Below are 8,639 nucleotides of genomic sequence, written 5' to 3' on the forward strand. Positions count from 1 at the left end.
ATTTTTGCAGTTTTCTATGTGTGGTGCGCCTGAGTTCCTGAATCACCTTTAAGTATAAAAAGTGTTGTGTTTTTGAAGCATAAAAGAACTTGGAGAGAAAAAGAAAAGCGTACAGGTATTGGATTTAGCAGTGGTGAGATAAGTGAGATCAGCACAGCCTTAGTGTGGCTGTGAGAAAAACAAAACTATGAAGTAATAATGACATATTCGAATATGCTTGAAATGTCTGCAGGAATATATCGGTTAAAACTTTTTTATAAAAAACTGCCACACTATGACACGCAACTGCACACCCCTGTCTGAAATAATCATTAGGAAATGTAATCGTAATCATAGAAAAATAATAATTATCATAATAAAAAAGAAAAATGCTATTATCATTACTGGCTGTAGCATTGAGTTACTTGTGAAAACAGGCCAAGTTGTGAGTGCTAATCAACAGGGGCGTCATAGCGTGGGGAGAAGTGGGACTGATTATAAATGGCCCCATGGGAGGGGGCCCCTCAAAAAGTCTGGAATGAAAAGTATGGTTTTGTTTGCTATTTTCTATTTTTTGAGTAATTTGAGCCAACTAACAAATTTTAATTCCTTCTATTGAGGGATGGAATTTTGTAAAAAAAGGAATGAATAAATAACTGACTAACTAACTACATAAATAAATAGTACAAGCTCTTCTACCATCACACCCCCCAAAAGTGTAAAATGTTTAGTCTGCTCTAAATGCAGCTCGAGCTAAGTGATGTTCGTTATGCTGCTGGAGAACCAACATACACTGACATGTATTTCCCCCAAAACAGTGGAAATCTGGGCTCCAAAAAAGAAAAGAAAGAACAATAGAAAAGAAAGAGCAAGAATGCAAACTGACTGTGAAAAATGGATCAAGTGAGGGGCTCAAGACCCTTCTCAGATTAGCTCCCCCCATGTTGACTCTATGGGTGCGGCCTTAGATCGAAATAAAAATGAGTATGGTGAAATAGTGTCATTATGAGCTGAAATCAGTCCATTCTGCATCTCCTCCCATTGAAACAATGTTCCAGAGAGGGGCAAAGCAAATGTGTATTAAGCGAGACAGCAAAACACAAATATACAGAAATCCAATGGAGAAATCCAATTCCTTTTGAATACATTAAAATTGGAAGTGCAGGTTATTGATGCACTAATTGCTCGGTTATCGACGTGTCCCTTTTTACATTTGCAGGGGGAGCCTCTAGTCAATGTGGCGTGAACGGCGAATGTGCAGTCAATGTGTTCATGTGCGCAGAGAATAAAAGGCAAGCAGGAGTAAAAACATAATCAGTGGATACAAAACATTCCATATACCTACGACTGACAGTTAACATCCAAACAACATAATTTGTGAAATGATTATGGAGTAAAAGGTCATTTTATATCTAATTGTGAATGTTTCATATTCATTTCCCTGCTTACATTAAACACATCCGCTTGAAAAAAGGTTAGATGAATACAAATTCATTTTTGTACAGTCAGGTGTATATATTCTTTTTAAATGACTCCTTATATGACACACGGGTCCAGATGATAAATGCTTCAGTCTTCTCAACACTCATATCTTTTCTTTGTCTATTTTTTCTTATATTTACTATTGAATTTTTAGTGTGCAAAAATGTTTTTTACAAAATGTCCATTTCAAATTGAAAACCATAATTAATGTCATAATGTTTTGTTTAGCCGTAACTGTCCCCCTGCTATTACAGCCACTTCTAGAATGAATAGGCGTGCTTTGATAGTGACATGATTGTTATGGTTGATGACACTCATGACTTAATGTCTTCCAGTTGGCCTCATGCCTGTCTTCCAGATGGCACCGTGCCTGGCAGCCACAGCGAATTGGTGTTCTTTTTTTCTTTGTTTACGTTGACATTAAAATTCGTGTTGTTTGTGAAATATGCGTTTTGCCAGCACTCAGTGAGAATCTCTTATCGCTTGAATATTATTGACACCATGCCTTTGGGCCTCTATCTCACATTTCTCAGCTATCTCACAAATATTTTATCAAAAGCTTGACAGCATCCAGTTTTTTTTTTCTACCCGTCATCTCAAAGCTCTCTGAGGTGATGGCGAAGGGGAGCTGAGATTTTCCACGACTGGACTACTGCACGTCTCACCAACGTTCACTACCTGAGCGGCAAAATGGATGAATTAGAACTGCTGAACACAACTAGGAGTGACATTTCCTGCATCTCAGCGCTTTTTTGCCTCGGAAAAACTTGGTTATCATCTGCCATCCCAGATGGTGTGGTAGACCCACAAGACTACAAGCTGATTCAGGCAGATAGCGATACATAACTCAGCATAAAATCAAAGGGGGAGAACAATAAGTTGGTTCTTCCAGTGTGTTCAGATGTGTTTGTCATTCTGGCAAACCACTTTAACATCTGCTTCTGTAAGGACTGGATTCTGTGGGGCAGATACTAGAACTGGATCAGCCGTTGCAACTCTGAAAATCTTCGGGAAGTGCTAGAGGCTGAGAAAATGAAATCCTTTTGTCATATAAAACTTACCCCGTCAACACCCAAGAACTGTGGCAGCACAGTGATGTTTATCTGACAGAATCATTGCAGAAACTTTCCTTATTCGTGCACTGACTACAAATTATAACTAGAAAACCATAAATACTTAGTGGTGGCTACACCACAGGACAACTTAGACCTGGCTAGGGCTTGGGGGACCCCTACTGTACTGCAAGTTGTGCAAGTACTTCTATACTTTCTTTATGCAGAGCTATTAAGGCTCTGCACAGCCTAAAGGGCTCAAACAGTAACTCCCTGTATGCCGCAAAAAGCATCCTGCACAAATACACTAAAAAACTAAGCCAGACACTCAAGGAGAAGTAACAAATATTCTGAAGAAATATCTTCCCAAATACAATCAAGGCATCCACTGTCTTACTGAGGAGAGAACTTTAACTCTACCAGCGAAGCAGCATTCAGCACACTGCCTCATGCTGTGATCATGCAATGGTCCAGATGGTTCCAACATAGAGAAAAACTGAAGGCAGCCTGTACCACAGTATGGAGGTAGACCTTCAAAGACACTCTCTAACTGCCTGATGGGTCTGCAATTTAGTATATCTCCTGTGAAGATGTTAAACTTTTTGAGCAAGAATGCAGTCAAAGCAAAACTGCCCAGCGATGGAGTTTAAGACCCCTAGGAACATCACAGAGTCGGCCTGCCACGCGGCGAGAACACTTCCTGGCCCAAACCCAGCTTATTAAGACCGTCGGGGGTGCCAAGTCTAAGTACAAGACTGGACTAGAGAGTCAGTGTTTCATGACTCATTCTCAGCATGGCCATCGCCCCACAGACTCACAAGCTGCAGGAGGAACTCACCCAAGCATACCCCTTCACCAGCCAATGACCTCTATAGATAAGAGCGGTGCCGAGAGAGCAGGGGAAGTGATTCTCACTCCTGCCCACTGTGGCACCTAGAAGTCTGTTGTCACCTCTGTTGAAGTTTCATTGAAAAGTAGAAGTGTTGTGATTGACGTATGACTACCTAAGGGTAAATAAAATGTGTTTACCAGCTGGTATTACTGTTAAAAAAAGGCAAGTATATTCCTATTATTTGTTTATCCAACCATAGCCTTTTTAATAATGAAAGCAAAGAGGATTTGTTTTGTTAAAAAGCTAAATATGCAAAACAGGACAAAGCAAGGAGCAAAAAGCATTCACAATCAGAATATTGGAATAGCTGCAACAACTTCAAAAGGCTCAGAGAGAAGAGTTGGATTTCACCAGTGGATGCAGACATAAGGGGGTGTCTGTTCACATCATGCCTTCCTTCCTTATGATCTCTCCCTTGCCTTGTGGATCTACCCATTTCCTCCAATGGCATTTTGAGTGACAGCAGTGAACTCCCAAATTCCTCCACGCAACTGCCAACAGTCTTCTATCCTTCCACCTCTCCCTAAAGGCTCAGCGCCCAGTGCTGCTGCTGCTGCTCTGCTCCTCACACAGGAAGAAGGCGAAAGACTTCTCTGGCAGCTAAACATCAGTCAAACTGCAAGGTCTGATTGAGTCTCACCTGGAGCCTTCACACAGCGCGCCACCCAGCTGACCCCCACAGTTGACGAGAACATTTTGGCGCCTATATGTCCACAATCACCGACCCTACACAGTTGGTCTCATTCCCAAGAGGGATGCAGTTCTCTGCCTTAATGAGGCCAGAGGTGCTGAACCCAGTCATGACAGGGACCTCTGGCAAACTGCTACCATCTTTGCTTGCAAACATGGTAAACTGACTCCTCCACCACCTGGAGTGTATTTGCATATTGGTCAGTGGATGGTGCAAAAATGTCTACACCTCCGTGAGGATCATTTTTATTCACTCTGACTTCGAAACCATCATCCCCAAAACTGCTCTGCATGTGTTTTGCCAAAAAGCTTTTGCACTACAGGCAGCTGTCAAACTGGATTCAAGGGATGTCAACATTTCATATTTGGGAGGAGAGGAAAATATGAGGTTAACAGGTGCATTCCAACCTAAATGTAATGGTTTTCATTTCGAGGACGATCAGTTGTTGGGCACAATACATCCACATCGGTTTAATCTTTATAGCTGAATGGTGGTCTGCAAATTTCCAATTTTTTTAATCTCCTGTGTGTCTTTGTCCCTTTTTTATCCATCTGTGTCCCCTCTTAAATCAAACATTTTTGTGGGTCCTTAAAAGCACAGAGTTCTTTTTTTCCTCAGCACCAGTTTGAGACTCGAGGGGTGGATCTGTTGATCTGTTCTGAACTATTCAGATCAGATCAATAGATAAGAGCAGCAGCTGTTTGTGAGTACACGTAAACTTTCAGACTGAGTGCAAGAGTTACGTTTCATTTTAACTGTATCTGACGTTCTGCTGCGTCATCTGTGCCCAGAGTACGTTCTGCATTCAGAATGTGTGGTGAAATCTAAACCAAACCAAACAGCATTTATATGTACCATAACAGACCTATAGACCGCCTAATGAACAGGTAAGCCCCAGTTATTTAAAATCAACATGTGGCAGCAGATGTTTTAATCGTGACAGGCTGCCATAGATAAATGAATGTGTGGGAACCCTGCATAGACTACATATTGGGAGTCTTGACTGGTAGATCCTGTTTTGACGTTATATCAATTATTAATGTGAATGCTTATAATAGGGTGGAATATAGAAAAGTAAAGATGAGTTTGACTGAATAGAAATTCTGTGTAGGAGATGCAGATGACAAAATATGAAATGTACAGTACATTAGTTTAAAATAGTAAAAAAAAATAAATAAATGTGTAAAGTAGGCAATGACCATTGTGTTTTTCTTCCAATAAGATCAGCATAAGTGTCTAACAATCAATCCATCACTGTTATCTATCATCTACTTCTTGTATGTGGCATCCAAATTCTGCCATTTGTAAGTAAAAGATAATAATAATAATAATAATAATAATCATAATCATAATAATGATTCGGAATTATTATTATTATAAAAAGGCATTTACAGATCAGATGTATCAGATATTTGTATCAGATATTTGGTTTGAGGTAGAAAAAGCATACAAGATAAAGGTATGTGTGGCTGGATACACACATGTGAGTGTTGTCATGAATCATTAAAGAAAAGGTATGTAAAAACAACAATATAATTGTATTGCAGAGCATGTGCGCATGTCCTGGTTACCATAGAGACAGACTATCTACTGACTGAGTCAACTCAGTGACTGACTGGGTGACACTTGCTCTTTAAGTTGGCTGCTCCACAGGTCCGGCAGAAATGACTCACGCATAAAATCAACTGAGCCATAATTGTAAATTAATAATATGTCAAAGGGTGAGGGTTATGTCTGGGTGGTGAAAAAAAATCATTTGAGTATAGGAATGAAGATTATGATCCAGCAGCAACCCCAAGTCCTTTGCAGAAGCTGCATTTCTCACCTGTTACTTGGTACAAATCAGCCTCGTGAACATCTATAAGATGTGATCTCCCCTGCTTTGCCAGAGTGGGGAAAGATAACGGCTGATTTAATGATTTTCTCAACTGAGGTGATGTGATGTATTGGCTGACTCTGCGCCTTTAGCTAGTATAACAGGTAAAACCCATTACCCTCCCACCAGCATGATTTATGATGGGTAGTATTGCTGCTTAGGTCTCCTTATATCTCATCCACCAATAGAATTGACTGCAAAATGTTACAGTTCTGGAGACAGTAAACTCTGGTCATTGGTGAGGACAAAACAGTGGCCTTTGGTTGGAAATGCTTGCTGAGGGGCAGGAGTGTTTAGCCATTCATGTAGGCTCCTTCACAGGAAGACAGAGGGTCACTCCTATTACAAAAATACCTCTGGGATCAAAGAGGCTGCATTCAGACAGGGAGATATGAACACGCAGGGCATATACTTAACACTCCTTGTTGCTATGTATATGCAACTGACACCAGATTAAGGATTTTACTGATTTTGCATAATTTTACAGTTTTGAAGATTTGATATATTTACTAAATGTAATACAGCCTTCCTTCAGCATCTTTATTTCACACAATGCATGTTATTGCACAGCATTCAGAAGGGGAGGACAGGTAAAGTTCACCATTGAACAAGTACCTCTTTTCATGGCAAATGGATGAAATGAAGTGAACTGAGCATCTGCCCTTTTGCACCTTATTTATCATTACAGATAGATAGATAGATAGATAGATTGATATAAAGATAGATAGATAACATTCATCAGGTCTTATAGACAGTTTCTTAGATAAACTGGGTAATAGGCCTGTTTTGGTGCGCTCTGTTTTGATGGCCCTTTAGCCCACAGTGTGTGGGAACTTAGACCGACATCGCTACGTGAAGCAGACTATTAAAATGTGCCTGGTGGTCGGTGGAGTGGCGAGAAACAACACCCCAGACTCTCGCTGGAGAGCAGAGGAGATTACCCGTGCGGATGCGCTGATCAAAGATTTTTTATTCCTCTCCTCCTCCTCCTACTCCTCCACCAATTATGCGCGAATCTCTCCATATAGAAAAACTGCCGATTACTTATTAACATGGCTGGCTGTACGTCAGAATTATTTGCGCAAAAAAAAAAAAAAAGAGTGAACCGCTCCAAATAAAGATCCACTAATGAAGGCAATTAGTATAATGTTTGCAGCGAGTATAAAAGAAACGACGAGGAAAAGGGGATGATGCAAAGGGATCACATTTTCTGCTTCACAGAATCATAATGGTATAATAAGATGCAATTAGGCGATCGTCAGTACACATCACGTTGAAGCGAATGCACTTATATTGTAGGTGAAGTGCGACGATATGCGCACTTGATGACTCCACACTCGGCTTGAATGTGTTTTAATTGCGATGCATGGTCTGATCAATCACGCAGCTCGTCATAATCGCGGGGTGACATGTCTGCACCTTTCCATCGCTGTGTCCTATCAACCTGTAACACCCAAGCCAAGCATCGGCTTCTCTATTATCGCGGACAACTTGTTGTAAGGCTATAAACAGTCTATTTTGGAGCATGGCCCCTGCCTAACGAGACACCACTTCAAGTCTTTCCAAAACTTCGCGCACACACATCTCCAGTAACATCAAGCAATCAAAACAACTTTCTCGGCTAACTCTGCGGTCATTACCTGTGCCAGAGACTTCTCCGCGTGCGCGTGTCGCGTCGCCAAAATCCGTCCGCAGCTGATAAATGTCCACCGGTGATCCCAGAGGCAGGTGTCTAACCCTCAAACCTCCGCCACAGCGCTGGCATCAAAATAACTTCAAGCGGCCACAAAATCCATTCACAGCATTTGCAACTTTCCGCATCAAAATGCTCGGTCGTCGAGCAGATCTCAGTCCGTGGGAAATATCAGAAGTTGTGTTTGGTTATTTTAGGATAGAGCAGGAAAATGAAGAGTCTCACTCCATAGGGAGAGCCCACTGTGTGCCATTTCCAGTCCTCAATCACTGATCCCTGATAAGATATGCACTCGTTGGCGCATCCTTTTTTTTTTTTTTTTTGCTCCAAGTTTCTCGAGCGCTGACAGAAGTAACGCACTCTAAGGACGCACAGGATGTCCACGCGACTGCGGCAGAAATGTCATTTTTGCAACGTTAAACACAAGCGATCCTAAACAAGAAGCCCATCTGAAGCATTTCCAGAGAGCAAGTGGTGAGATACTGTGGGTAGGTTAGTTGCTCCCCTCTCTCTCCCTCTCTCCCTCTCTCTTCCTCTCTCTACTCATCAGAGCGTGGGAGGAGGTGGGGCTCCCATCCACCGCAGCACACAGCAACTTCACACTCAACATCACATTATGCTAAGGCTGCCTACCAGGAAATTGTGTGATTCCAACAGTTAGTAAGAAGATCTCATCAAACTGGGTCACCTCAAAGGAGGGGGGGGCAGGGGGGCAGAATATACCTTATAGACTGCGAGCGCCTCGTGCAGCTGGATGTGTGTGTTGCTGCAAAACAAAACAAAACAAAACAAACAAACAAAAAAAAACGCTCCAGCTGCATCTGTCCACACAAAACGCACTGATTGCACAAATTGTCTAAATTCGATGTAACAGGTAGCCCGCACTGACAGTTTACTTGTTGATATGCATTCCATGTAGCAAAAATGAATGGCCTAAAATAGAAGCTGCTCTGGCCACTATTTATTCATTTGGC

The 8,639-nt window shown here is 41.6% G+C and overlaps 1 protein-coding gene across 1 annotated transcript in view; it reads right to left on the reverse strand.

Moving 5' to 3' along the window:
- pcdh1a (protocadherin 1a) overlaps positions 1-8,233 on the reverse strand; it is a 119,181-nt gene extending 110,948 nt beyond the window's left edge. The window contains exon 1 of the mRNA XM_088088731.1: positions 7,613-8,233. The gene's annotated coding sequence lies outside the window, so the exon portion shown is untranslated. The remainder of the gene's footprint in view (positions 1-7,612) is intronic.
- Between the last annotated feature and the right edge of the window lie 406 nt (positions 8,234-8,639).

The sequence above is a fragment of the Plectropomus leopardus genome, chromosome 15 (assembly GCF_026936395.1).
Source record: "Plectropomus leopardus strain MGB_pleo_1.0 chromosome 15, ASM2693639v1, whole genome shotgun sequence".
Taxonomy (NCBI): Eukaryota; Metazoa; Chordata; class Actinopteri; order Perciformes; family Serranidae; genus Plectropomus; species Plectropomus leopardus.